Source organism: Oxyura jamaicensis, chromosome 2 (assembly GCF_011077185.1).
Source record: "Oxyura jamaicensis isolate SHBP4307 breed ruddy duck chromosome 2, BPBGC_Ojam_1.0, whole genome shotgun sequence".
NCBI lineage: Eukaryota > Metazoa > Chordata > Aves > Anseriformes > Anatidae > Oxyura > Oxyura jamaicensis.
Window position 1 is genome coordinate 126,059,432 of NC_048894.1, and position 14,916 is coordinate 126,074,347.

The following is a 14,916-nucleotide window of genomic DNA, read 5'->3' on the forward strand; positions in this document are numbered from 1 at the left end:
CTGTGCACACCAAGGACAGAACTGGCACAGAGAGGGAGCAGAGCTGGGATGTGATGACTTGTTCACAAGCCCAGGCAGTGCTTCCCCAATTCAGCAATAAGAGGACAGTCTGGGAAGGGACCATGGCATTCCCCCACCCACCAGCTGGTCCTAGCCGCTCCCCTGCAGAAGTTGTGCCCTGCTTCCTGCCGGCCTGGATGATAACCATGCTTGTGCAAGGTTTTGTGTGCCGGAGTATTAACATTTAGCTCAGAATTGGTGAATTACTGGATTTCTGTCGTTTCAACCTGAATAATTGTACTACTGAATAACTGGATTTGTCCTTGCAATGAGCTGGATAATTGCACTTTTAATCTATATTTGTTACTGTACTACTACTTAGAGATAAATTGTTTATCCCTAAAGCTGTTGGTCTGTTCTCTGCTGCTTTATCCCATACCTGTCGCTCCTCAGGGCCACCTTGTTACATCTGTATACTAGGAAGATGCTGGACAATTGCATTAATGAAATAAGTCCGTTAGTGCTTTGGTTTCCTTCCCTGATTTAAATTACGTAGTTTTAGGATCAGATCATAGAAACCAACAAGATTGGATGGGCAGTGGTAACCAATGACAATTTTAGGAAGGAATTTTGTTTTTCTGTTATCACAAATGCATCAGTGGGTCTCTAAGTGATCTGAAAATGATGTTAAAATGTGTGGTAATTTTGCTCTTGGTTTATATTTCCAGGTGTTTTCATTTAAATGAAATCATCTTGGAGTTGATGTTTGATGACAAGATGCATTTGTTACTGCCAGCCTTCACTTATTATATTTTCAACAGGGGATACATTTTGATAGTTTTGAGGACTAAATTGCTTTGCATGGAACTTTTAGCATCATTCAACAAGGTCTTGATGACATAAGAAGTCTGAGTGTCTCATTGTTCATAACATTGTAAGATTTGTTTGCTTATTTTCTGATGGTTTTTACATCAACTTTAGTTGTTTTTTTCCCCCTCAACTTTTCATCAACTTCAGTTCATGCCATTTTTGTTTACTTCTGGCCAGGGTGTAGGTAATGATACTATGCAATGTGCACTATGTATGTATTAAGTTCCTTAGATTCACCTCTTTGGTTTCTTTGGACACTTCCACCTAGTATCAAGTTGAAAACAGTTCTGAAACTCCATAGTCTGCAAGAAGTAAGCAGTTCTAGGTAGATGAATGACTTTACTTCTTGTATCGAAAAAAAATTGTAGAATTACTTTTTTTTTTTTTTTTTTTTTTTTTTATCTGCCTTGCAAGAGTTCTTTTCTGAAGTTTTTGATATATGTAATGTTCAGAAAATACAAGGTCAGGTTTATTTGTAATTTATGAAGATGATCTATTTTTGTAGTGTATTGGCCAAACAGAAAAAGTTTACCTCATGTAGTTCTGTTGCTGTCTAAGTCCTCACAGTGTTAACTCTGTTGACATGCATGTATGCAAAACAATTTTGGTGCCTGATGACACCACGTGTGCAAAAACTGCTGCAGGGCTGTGTTTAAAATTGTCCTTGATGCAGGAATAGTAGATGCAGCAGGTGAAGATATTAAACTCTAGTGATTTAATATTAACTAGATACAAAACTGCAGAGTTTAAACTATTAGTCTGATAGCTATCTGATGCATGAATAAAAATTAGGCATATTTATTCTTACCCTTAAAAGCCTGATTCAGCAGGGAATTACTTTAAGTACTTCAGTAATCCCATTTACTTCAGTGGGGCTGCACATGAGCTTTAAATTAAACATCTGTAAGATATCTGTGCTCAAATAAAGCAAAGCTCTGAAGAATGTTATAAAGTGCTTTGCAGAAGAGAGGCAGGATACTTAATTGATGAACTGCATGAGCTACGCACATTGCACTGGGTGTGTTCACACAGGACCCTCATGTGGGAGGCAGGAATAAGTAAAGGTAGTACCAAAGTTGCAAAGTAGGAATTTCAAAGGCAAGTAGGTCTTTCCTGGTTCCACACGAACAGCCACAACATTTATGTCTATTTTTAAAAAAAAAATGTCTGGAGTTTAAATTAACATTTATAAATATAGTTCTGTATGACTTTAACAGAGATTATGTTGTTTTACTTGTAGGACTGGAACATACCACTTTTTCTTACTAAACTGTAAATTCAAATAAGGTACTGTGAATACTGCCATGGTAATTCTACAGTTTTTTGTTTTTTTGTTTTCCCCAAAAAAGTGAGGTATTACTGTACTGCTTGAGAAAGGGTGTGTTACAAAACCACTCTCCTAGCTGCATCATTGTCAGTTCTACCTTGAGAGGTGGGACCTAGTCAGTAAGATAGTATATTTAATTCCTTAGATACTGTGCTTACTCAGTGAATACAAAGTTATTATTTTATTTGCAAAAGTGCTGATAAAGCTTCTAAAAACAAAAATAACAATCCTTTTCTAACTTGAAAACAAGATGAGTATGTTCTGTACCCAGACTTCTATTTTCGGCATTGTTCTAAACAACTGAAGTAGATTTGAAATAAAAATGAGTTGTTCTACAAAAATAAAAAATAAAAAAATAGCAGCATTTATGTTGATCATCTTTGTTTCTGAAGTGACTTTAACAGTGATAGAACTCCATACAAATAAAAAACAGTGAATTGCAAGGATTTTTTTAAATGCATAAAGATATTAGGTCGTCTTATAAATATGGTATGCACATGTTATGATTATCAGTACTTAGGAACATATGGAAAAATTGTGAAATATTGCTTCTGTGTCTTGTCAACATATTTTTTTTTTCTTATGTGTACAGAATAAAAATAAGAGTGCATTGTCGTACCTTTATCCCCACTTAAAAAAAAAAAACTACACAAACCATACGTGTGTGTGTGTGTGTATGCTTGATTTGATGAAAAGTGTAACATCATAATGATTACCCTAAATTAACACCCTGAAAATGAGGTAGGTGGAAAAGATCTGCAAAATCAGTTATGTCACTAGCCAAGTTTTTCTAAACGGTAATCTGAATCCTGCAACTGCTGCAGTTCAAGTCTATTGCTTCCTCAGGGAAGATAGAAACAGTTTATTGCTTTGCTCTTTGCAGTAAATGCATGAGTGTTTGAAGACTGCTCGTCATGTCTTGCCATTTTCTTTAGGCTAGGCAGTCTATATCATTTTTTTTTTTTCTTTGTAGACCTCCAACTGTCATTGTTGCTTTTCTTTGGACTTTCTCGAATTATAGTATATATTTTTAAAGTCTGATTTTGAAAACAAAATGCATCATTTTAGCTAACATTGTCTTGTACTAAGTAGCATAATTCTGTGTGACTCTCAAATGACCCTATTCCTTTACACTGATGCTAGGATTAATAATCAGCGTGGCAATTCCTTCCTCCCCCAAGAGACGATGGTGTGCAGACTTATTTTCAGTTTGTGATTTTCTGTTGTCCTAATCCTTTCCCACAGAATATCGTTTAATCTGTTGCTTCCCATTTTGTATTAGTGAAGTTGTTTCACTCAGTACATATTCACTTGCACACTTTTTTTCCTTTGGATTACTTCTCCAGGTTAAGTTCATTTTGAATGCTGATCCCATATTGCAGTCCTTCCCTGGTTTCTAGCAGTTGGCACGTCTGCACGTGCAGTACGTGAACTCTTCCAAGATCAAAGTACTAAATGTTAAAAGATTTGGTACAGATTTAGCATTCGATGCATCCCACAGGCCTAGGACTCAATAATTAGTAACGGCTATTTAGTGACTGCAAACAACTGATACTCTCCTGCAACAGTTTTACCCGGATCACCTTGAGTGATCATTGCATAACACCTCTTTTAGCGAAGGCTTAAAAAACCCCACCACATTTAATGCTTTGGTTTATCTCGTTGTATCTGAAAGCTTTCCGTCCTACAGATCAGTGGAACAGCTCTGTCCGTCAGCCTCCTCTTCCTCCTAGACTCTCCCTTACTTGCCATACCTCGTTCTGCAAGTTGGCCTTTCTGATTTTGTCCCTACATATTTGCACTGTTCCCTAATATTCTTCCTTTAGTAATTTGACCTAGTTTCTACTTGTGTATACTTCCTTCTAGTGTTTCAGGATCATTGAAGAGCTCTCAATTTAGTCAAGTTTGTCTCATTATACTTATCTTATTTTCCCTTCACATTGGGATAAACTGTCTGTGTTTATGCCGTTCACGTTATTTCTTTATGAAAACAGATTGCCTTTTTTGGTGTTCATAATAAAAATAAAATCCAGAACAGAGCAAATCTAAGTTTGTGATTTTAACATGACAGTCTTGGCTGACACCGGCTTGATATATTTTCATGCCCCCGAGCCCTCCAGCTTGTGTATGCCAGCACAACTGTTTCTTCAGTGAGCTGTGATGTGGATCAGGGAACCAATCCAGCTTAAAAATAATCCAGCAAAAAGATTTATTTTTATTTTGTTCTTAAAGCTGAATCATTTTATTATACTGTTTGCAGAGCATCTATACAAACAGTTGCCCTAATGCAATTGAAAGCATACAGAAGAGCTAGCAATTTTACAGTGTACCTCTTGTTTTTAATTCTAGTCTCTTTTTCCTAGGAATTACAAATATTCGTTCTATGATCATTCACCCAATTTGCCTGCTAGTGCTGCATTCTCAGTTGGTTTACCCCAATGGTTAAAAGGAGAGATGCCGGATTTAACGCACTCATTCATCTGGTGGGTAAAAAAAGCTTTCCCCCAAACATTTGATTGTAATTGTGCTGCAGCACCTTTCCAGTGAGTCCTCAGTAGTTGAAGTCCCCCATGTTCACCATGTTCTGTGCTTTGAAGAATTAGCAGCAGCACCCTAAGCTTTTGAGTCCTACAGCATTATGTCCTACAGACTTTCTGGGTGCCTGAGTAGGTCCAAGCCTTGACTGAAGCTTTCCTGTTGTTTGGAGCATTCGTGTTATCTCTCAAGTCAGATAAGAACTGGGATTGTTTCATATTTTCTTAGGGATGTGCAAAGCATCCTTCTACCTGGACATGCAACTTATTTTGTTTTAAATTGTAGGAATGTAGGTCTCAATTCCCCTGATAATTTCACATAAATTGAACGTAAAATGAGTCAGATCATTTTCATACATGTTGCTCTAGTACTGTGGGGAAAAAAGAAGCTGGGCAGCCTTGCTCAGTACTCACCCTGCTGTCATTCTCCTGAATACCTCTATTGAGATCCTCTTTGGTCTTCACAAAGATCCAGGCCGTTTGCCATGTTTTTAGGCCACCTATTCATTCCATCTTAAAAATCTCCCTTCATCAATCAGCACTTTCATAACTAGTGATTACAGACCTTCACTGAGGTTTTGGTACAAAAACAAAACTTCATTAGGTAGACAGTCCCTGCTCTGTAATTTCTGTCCATGCAACGTGACTCTGTGGTTGAGGGAACCTACGCTTTCCTGATCATGTGTGCAGAGGTAAGTGCATCTCAAGAAAGCATCTGTCCCCTCTTGTGCAGGGACTGCAGTTCTCTGTCTGCTCCCTGGACCTTGTACTTTCTTTTGGTCTGCCTTGGTTCTATCTGGTAACATGGTTAATGACCAGTCAGATGAGGCTGTGTGTCTGTCTGCATTCATTTCCAGTCCTGTCTTAACATGGGATGTATCCTTGAATTTCTTTTTTATTATTAATATAAAAATTAAAATGTGTTTTTCTATCTTTGTTAAAAGTAATAGTTTAACGTTAAAATAGCAATTAGATATGATCTAATATCATATTATCTAACATCTCTAATTTTACAGTGTAAAGTTAGCTTTAAAACCCTGTTAAAATGCACGTTTATGGCCCTGGCCATGCAGCCTAGTTTATGCCAGGCTGGAGCAGAAGGAATCAGCTGTTGCATTTGACCAATGAACGTGTGTTTGTGCTTCTTATGTGTTTGATAGTTGATTAACTCTATGTAAAATTGTGTTCCTTTTCTTCTGAGTGAATCCAACTGTGAAATGGATTGAAAATCATTGCCATTCTGAAAAAAGGATACAGGTAAAACTTTTATTTTTTATTTTTATTTTTTTGAGAAGATATTGGAGAACAAAATGTAAATGCTGCCAGCAAGGCAAAAGCTCTTTGATTGATCTATATAATAAGGATATTTTATGCACTATGTAGTCCCTTTTGAGATATGTTTCTGTTAACACAGTTCTCGATAAAAGAATCTTTCTTCAGCGTTCCTAGGGTTCCACACGGCTGAGCAGCCACACTGCAAGGACTTTTAATAGAAAGCCACTCCCTCAATCTGTTCAAATTTTGGGGAGGATGATATAGCTTAATCTATCTGATTTTTGATAAAACAGTGAAAGAGAAACAGATATGGGTTATGCCTGAGTTTATAAATGTACTTTACTGATATGTTTATTTTGTTTATCCAGGAACGTCCATCCTGGGGAAAAAAATGTTTTCATCCCATTTAACATGCAAGTTAGACACTTAAACATGATTTGAAGTTTAATTTTACATGCAAAAAATATTGCAGTGGCAATATTTTGGAAATATATATATATATATTTGCAAAAAAATATTGCAGTGGCAAAACAGCCTGATCAGCCTCTTCTTTTGGTGAAGTCCCATTAATTTATATTTGCAGCTCTGCTTATGAGTAGGTTATGTATATCTAGCAAGCATTAATTGGACATTGGGCAAATTGCTGTTTGCATTACTCTTTCTCTAAAGATGCACTGCATGATTGAGAGGATTTTGAACCTTACTTTTGTATTACATTAACTTTTTATTTTTATTTTTTTTGGTCTAAAACATATTTCCTAATGTTCTGTATCAAAGCATCAACTTTTAATAACTACAGTAGTCACAGGAAAGAAAATCCTTTTATGTTAAAGTTTATGATCTTGCTGCAGAAGATTTCCTTTATGAAACAGAAACTATTATTTGAAATTTTGTAACCCAACAATGACGTGTATTCAGCATGTAATGGGGAAATTTAGTCTTAAGTTTCATACAGAATAGAAAAATGTCCTTTCTCTGATGATGTCTGCTCTGATCATGGAATGCATATTTTCCTATTAATTCAGTATGTTTGAGAGGCAATTATATGATGTTCTGTTATGTTTTGAAGTAGTCTGAATGCATAATAAATATGTATTTGATTTATGGAATAATCAGCTGTATTAAGTTAGGCGTGTATTTATAATTAAATCTTTCACTTGTAGGTGTGTGTATGACCAGCTTTATTATAGAGTCCATGGTAGAGATTGCCTTAATTCATGTTGTAGTTTATTCTCAAATTTGTCTGTGTCCATTAAGCTGGGTGAAATTTAGATAAAACAAATGATCAACTGAGAGGCCCGTCTATCGGTTATTTCTGTTGACTTGAGCACTACAATTAATTTTGAAATTCGCTTGCTTCCCATGACATTATTACAAATTTATATATTTATTTAATTTACCCATGTTTAACCATGTTGTTATGAGGTTCTGCCATGAAAACCAAAAATGTAACAGAGCTGGAGGACCAGGGTTCTGAAGTAAGGCATGCCAGAGTTAGAAGCAGAGGGGCTGTAGTGTTTACTTTTTTCATATATAGAGGAACATGATTTTGTTTTTGTATAAGATTGAGACTGCAGTTTTTTGACTAACTAATGAAACTTTTAATGAGAGCTGATTTTTTTTAACAGCTGGTTGGTTAGCATATTTGGAGAACTGAGGCCAGTGAAATATTTTGAAAATTTTAGCTATTTTTGAAAATACTTGGCATCAGGTACTTCCTACAGAAAATTTCAGTCTCTAGAAAGTGGATCAATTAAGCACTATGTAAATTTGTGATTTTTACAGTTTCAATGCTGAAAATGTGTTTGGATAGACCTAAAAGAAGAAAAATATTGTTATCCTTCTTTCCTACTTGGCATATTTCTGGATTTTATTTTGTTTGTTCTGTTTAAATATATTAACATTGACAGAATGATAACATTTCAAGCGTGAAAAGTGTGTGCATCATTTTAATTTGGAGTTCCGTCTGTCTTTTTTTTTTAATTTTTACCTATTACAAAATGTAGTATAGATTACATGCTAGGCTGGGTTTAAGCAAGTGTCTTGCTCTTTCTACTGGTTACAAATGGGCTTTGTGTATGTAAAACCTGCATGCCTCAGGTTGGTAGAGGTGATCCTACATGCATGACTGCTTCCAGGAATGCATTTTTTTTTTTTTTTTCTCCCAAACTGTGAAAACAGAAAAAATATTGTCCACTTTTTGAGGTACTTTGCAGAGCTTGAGCTATTGTGTTGTGCCTCCACAGCAGACCTTGGAAAAATAGGTCAGTGGATCTTGGTGACAGTTGACTAGCTTTATGTCATATGACAATAATTTGTAGTTCCCATCAAATTCTAAGTTGTGGTGACACACAGCTTCTGCCTTTACGCTAATCTAAATTATTTTATATAGTACTACTTTTCTTTATCTTTTAACAACTAGGATTTGTTTTTCTCTTTTTTTAATGTAACCTAAGTGTCTAACCTACTTAGAGCACAAAATATTTAACACTGTTATTGAAATATGCATGTGTGTGTGTATAATGAAGCTATTAAAATATAAGTCTTCAATATGCAAGTAAGTTTGCTACCAGTAAATTTTGTTTCATTTCATCCTGTCATGCTTGGAGTGAGTGTTGAAAGATGAACGGGTGAGCATTGCTCAGCCAGAGGGGAGAAGAACGTCATAGGGCCCCCAGAATAGCATCAGAAATAAATATGGTCATGCTGTTCTTCCCCTGAGATAGACCCAGATCACATTTGTAGCACCCAACAGGTCTGCTGGTTACCAGACATTCAGGGCCTTTGATGAAACATTTACAAATGCAGCTGCAGTTAGGATAGATCTTCTTCCGCAGTGAAGAAGTTGACTTCAAGAAAACATGAGCAAACAGGATCTCAACCCAGGGAGTTCAAACAAAACACAATTTAGAGGGAATGCAAATTTAATCACAGTATAAAACACTGCTCCAAGATATGAGCCTGTTCTTGTTGGACTCCCTTTTCACGTTAACTTGATTATGTTTTTGAGTGACTTGGGAGCACTGAAGCATGAAGCTTTTGTAAAGGAGGAAAGGTGGACTGAAAAATAGCTCTTTGTTTAACTGTCTTCGGTCGTACACAATGTCAAAATTGGAATTAATACGTACTCTAACTTGAAGTCAAAAAGGCTGAGATGAAAAAGACTTTTTTTTTTTTTTTTTTTTTTCTCCTCCTATTTGTTCTGGTTAATTCTCACATATTAAAATGAATTGCAATAGCTTTCAAGGTCTATGATGATGGCCTATCTAACACATTAGAGTACAAATTTTAATTGTTCAGGTCTAAGAGAAAGACCCATTCATTTCTTCATCTTCAAAATATAGATTATCCCCTCTGGGCCCAAAGGATGTTATTTCTTTTCCCTAAGTTCTGTTCACAATGACTATGGACTGACTGTGAACGTACCTATTAATATAGACTATGACTATGAACATATCTATTAATACAGATTCTATTTTTTTTTAATATATATTTGTATTTTGCTGTGAGGACTTTAGAATTGAAATGACAGGGATTAAATTGAGGTATGGTACCTTCCCCCCTCCCCAGACTTATGCACCTCTGTAAAATTTGAAAAGCTAGTTTCAGCTTCTCAGTTCAGGCTTTGCCTGGCCACCCTGTATATTAGCTGGGGTGTTAGTGGAAAGGGTTTGTTATTTCAGACACATACCATCACCTGCTGCACTCACTTCTCTACACTTGCACAGGGCACGGAGACAACTTCATGCTTTTATTTGTATCAGTTACATACACAGGATTTAAATTCATCCCTTTCTCTAAATAGTTTTTTTTTTTTTTTTGTCAAATAACTCCGTAAATGCAAGTGCGTTTGAATACATGTTCCATCAGCTGGCAATAATACACTACATCTATTTTTCTTATGAAAATCTCATTGAGGTAAATATGATGAAGGCAGTGTGTTTTCAGAGCAGTAGCTCTGGTATTTGTTCTCTATTTGTGAGTGACGTTATGCAGTTAAGAAAGAATCATGCCAGCATGTTTCAGCTAGTGCCAAAAGAACATAGACAGCTATTCAGTGCCCAGATCTATTGCTGCCCAAAACTGTATCTTGTTCTATTTATACTTTCACAAATGAGGGTCTTGCTTACAAAAGGAGGTAGGTGAATATTGTGTGTGTGCTGTTTGGTAATGAATTTGTCTAGTCACATTTTATATTCTGCTGTTCTTTTATTTCAAGCATTGAAAATTTGTCACTTTAAGTGGCATAGATGGTTTATAACAACCAAATCAAAGAATCCCAGTTTCTTAAATGATTATTACTCACACTGGAGTTAACTTCACTGGAAATGCCTGGGTGCCACAAAATACCTTTGTCCACAGAGCATTAGAGTTGACCATTTCTTGCTATTCAGTACACCTAAAACATACTTGATTACTAAACTCATAGATGTTTTAGAAATAAGACTCATCTAGAGACTAAAAATATATAAAAAAATAAATTAGAGTGGAACATAGTCCATTTTGGATAGGGACTCAGGGGCTTATTAAATAGTATCACCTAACAATCCAATTCTTTTGTACATTTTCATCAACACTTGGCAAGGGGCTAAAAACCTCAAAGAACTATTATCAATCTAATATGGAGTAGCAGATTTGTTAGTATAAAGAAAAATCAGGAGAAGAAATCTAAATCTGTCTGAAGGCCTAACAAAATACGATTCTGCTGGCAGAGGAGAATGAGGAACTCTGAGTTCTTTGTCAAGCGTAGAAATGAGAGCTGGTGCTACTGTAAGTCATGTGTGCACAGGGCCCTCCACTGGGAAATATCAGAAATAAAAATTCCAGTTGGCTGATACGGATGTAGTGAGAAGTGGAACATGATGAAAGTTTCTTCAGCTTTTCAAAATACAGTAAATATAATAAGTTTATAATATCATAAATGACCATTGCAATTTCCTTTTTGTCTGTCATAATATAATTGTGAAAAGATGCTAAAACACTGGTGCATAATTTACATGCTTTAGTTTAAAAAAAATAAAAATGTTGCTCTGAAAGGGAAAACATTTTATCCATGCTTATGGCCTCTGCCCCTACATGAGAAATCCTGAGCAGGATCGCCCTGTGGGCCCTGGTGCTGGGACATGGAATCCCTGAGTGTCGTGGGACAGATGTGGCGTAGCACCGGACAGCCCCTGTTCTTGTTCTTCCTGTGCTGGTGTTCCTCTCCAGAACAACGGGTGACTTTAACTTTTAAAAGCACTTGTTAATATTTCCATCTAACATAGGTGTCTGACTGTCTCCTGAAGTGAGATTTCAAAGATGCCAACAGAAATATTTTCCTCTTAGTTTTTTTTTTTTTTTTTTTTTTTTTTCAGTGCAGGCTTGTCTGAAGGTAATGAACAAACAGCAAGAATTAAGGCTGAAAAAAAAAAAAAAGAATTTCCTTACTTAAAGAACTATATTTTTTGTGTTGTCTTAATGATTAATGTTGTTTTAAGTAATGGCACTTCTGCAGTGTCAGCTGTCTTTTTATTTGACAATGGAAATGTACATGATAACTCTTTAAAGTATTTTAAAACTATTTTTTGAACAGTTAGCTGAAAAAGATCAAATGGTTGGTTTAAGCTCTTTCTATATGTTCAATTAAAAGCTTTGTTACCATATTTTCAATAAAATGTGTGACTTTTTTTAAAGAATTTTTTGAAAATGCTTTGGGCTTGTTTCAGACCCTTCAGATTTCCCTAAGGTTCTCTTTGGTTGGTTGTCATCCCAGCTAGGGGATCTTTATGTTTTGCAGCATGGTTGTAGTAGAATTTGAACAGGCCTAAGACCTGATATATGACCCATTGAAGTCATTACCCCACTAACTTTAGTGGACCTTGTTTCAGCGACTAAATAATCTATTTTTCTAGATCAGAGTTGAATGTTCTGTTCTTGGCCACAGGTATTAACTGTAAGATACAGTTGCATTCATTATTTGTGCTGTGTTAGTATGTGATTTTTTTTTTAATGGGCAGCCAGAACCCAGTGTGCTAGACAGTGCTGTGCCATCATGTAACATGATGGCAGTCTTTGCTCAACAAACTGTCATCACTGTTACATTAAAAAACAGAATATAAATCCACACCTGGATGCTCCTCACAGAGATTCGGAGCACAGGAAATCATTTTAATAGAATTTTTACTCAGGCAAGTAGTGACATTTAAGTTGATGTGAGAAAAGTTGAGCATATGGAATTATTTGCAGAACTGTTCCTTGGCTCCTGAGGAACTGTTAAGTTCCTTAGCCAGCATATTACATGTATGCACAGAGACAACAAGCATGAAGTATGTTTATAGTTTTCAATCTTTTGAATTTGGCTGAGAGGTTTTATAATTTGAAGATATAGTTTGTATTGGATAAAGCTGTAATGATAATACCAACATTTTAAGTTTTATTGCTAAGAAGTTGCCATTTTGTACCCCAAGTAAATATATTAAATGTATTTCTGTGTTTGATTAAAAATCCTGATGTTTCTGGAAAACTGATTCCAATCATTAAAACTGTGGAAGTTCTTAAAGTATTAGAACAATGACAATTTTTATTGTATCTCAAGAACTAGAAATTTCTGCAATCACACTAATTATTTTGTAATAGGCTTTCTGTATAAGTACTAACAACAATTTTATAAAGAAAAAAACATTATTAAGCACTATTTCTGAAGTGTCAATATTTGCAACTTCTGCATGGAACATTTATTTAGGGAAAAATTCAGCAGAATGTTGTGGTGAAACCCCTGAAGAAAACCTAGTATGATATGGAAAGTAACTTTGAAAGTGAGTAACTAAGTTCTATAGATAGCTGGATTTTGTTGGATATAAAATGGTAACTCAGTAATTATATTTCTTAAGAATTTGCATGAACTATCTAGGATTACTTAGGTTGGCATCCCTCCATGGTTTTATACACAGTTACATTAGGGCACAGATACCTGAACTGTGGCTGTCAAATGTAAGCTTGCTCTGTGCTCTCGCTGTTTCTAAATAGCTGCATATCAATTATATCAGTCATATAAAAGTCATTCATCAGTCATATAAAAATATTAAAGACATTTCTTGTGTCAATATTAAATCTCACCTGTGTATTTGAATTTAATGCTCTGCTCTTTTAAACTTATGTCAACGCTAGTAATGCAGAGTCTGCAACTGGGATTTAGCCCAATAAATACTGATTACAGAAGGTTCAGAATAGAATCCATCTTATTTTCCCAACCAGTATTAACTCCCGCACCACTTTCAATTAGGCCAGTTCTGCAACTGGGACTGAACCAATGATTCTGCTAATGATGCATATGCAGATTCCAGCTAATTTTCACCTACAGTGGCTCTGGCTGCATAGAAAAAAAAGGACAATATATATACATAAATATGTATTTCTGTAAACAAATCAAACTTGGCTTTGAATGTGTACAAAGAACTGATAATTTTGTTTATTTGCATCAATCATTTCACATATGGCCTAGTTGCTTCCTGACAATATCATGGGGTGCTAAAGTAAGGAAGAAAACCACAATACCAATTTCCAGATCTTTGACCTAATTTATACATCTGCAAGTTCAGTTGATTTTTGGTGCTGCTATCTATTAGTAGTATCTGTGTATGTTACTTTTTTTTTTTAATGAAGTAAAAATAGAGGCATGAAAAACCTTATAGAGGTGTGTGCATATGTAAACATTTCTATGTACATTTTTTGTATGTATACAGATATAAAGAAATGCAAAATGCTAAAAAGAAGGTGCAAGAGAGGCCATGTAGAGAAACAGGGCAAGAATATCAGTATGGAAAGAAAAGTAATTTATCACACAATGCCAACAGCCTGCTTTCAATGGCAAAGTGCTAAGATGCCAAGGAGATTTGCAGTTTTATGTTTTTGTGCTTTGTGCTGCTTTTGTAATAATTGCATTTACACATTAAAAAGGACCCTAACAGAAACTAACTTTACTTTTAATTCTGTATAGTTTTGGAGAAGTCTATATAAATGTGTTTGGATTAATGTTTTTCAAGATGCTTTGAGCTTTTTCATAATCTGGCACTTCTGCTCACTTTTATTCATGCATTAGAAGGTATAGGGGTCTAGGAGAAAACATACGTGGATAGACAGGTGTTTATTCAGAATAAAAAGGCATCAACCACATTTCTTTCTAAGCATCTCTGGAGGGAGAATTTGCTTTGCCTCCTATTTTTAGAAAAGAGAGGCCTCTTGTGGTCAGTTCTGAAAACAGCTTCTTGCAAGCCCTGGGGAGGAGGGAACCTACCACAAGTACTCCTGACCGCAGGGTATGTATGTATGCCTGCTCGTTCAGCGACCTCTGAAATAACCACCACGTCTGACTCCACCTTGACTGGCATTTCTGTATCTATTGGCATATCCGAAGTGGTTCTTAACTTGAAGTGTTGTTTATGCAAACCAGGAATGTAAACATGGATATACTGGTGGTATTTCATAGCTATACTTATGACTAGATTTAAGGGAAAAGAAATATCTGAATATGACTGCACATGCTAAAGTTAATGTATAATTAATTAGTTTTGGATTTTGGATTCTTTCTGAAATATGCCAAAGGAGCTTCTTTTTTTTTTTTTTTTTTTTTTTCCTTCCCCAACGGATTCTCCTACAAAAATTTGTATAGAAATCTTCAAATTCTAAGACACAGGCCTTGTTTAATCAAAAATACAATAGATATTATGTGGGAAGATTACCAGCTTCCTGTGTTGGTGTTAGTTATGAAATATGTAAGGTGTATCATTTTTAAATGTTTGGATGTTAGAACACAATGCAAAACATTTTATTAAAGTCTAAATAAAATGAAATCTTTGCTGTTATTTGTCATTTCATGGTTCCTTACGAATTCATTTTAATTTGTTTTAAATGTTATTTATTGGGAAAGGT

The 14,916-nt window shown here is 35.4% G+C and overlaps 1 long non-coding RNA gene across 1 annotated transcript in view; it reads left to right on the forward strand.

Moving 5' to 3' along the window:
• The window catches only part of LOC118161317, a 28,113-nt gene that overhangs the window by 247 nt on the left and 12,950 nt on the right, over positions 1-14,916 (forward strand). Inside the window, exon 2 of the long non-coding RNA XR_004747941.1 lies at positions 12,309-12,314. This is a non-coding gene — a long non-coding RNA (uncharacterized LOC118161317). The remainder of the gene's footprint in view (positions 1-12,308; positions 12,315-14,916) is intronic.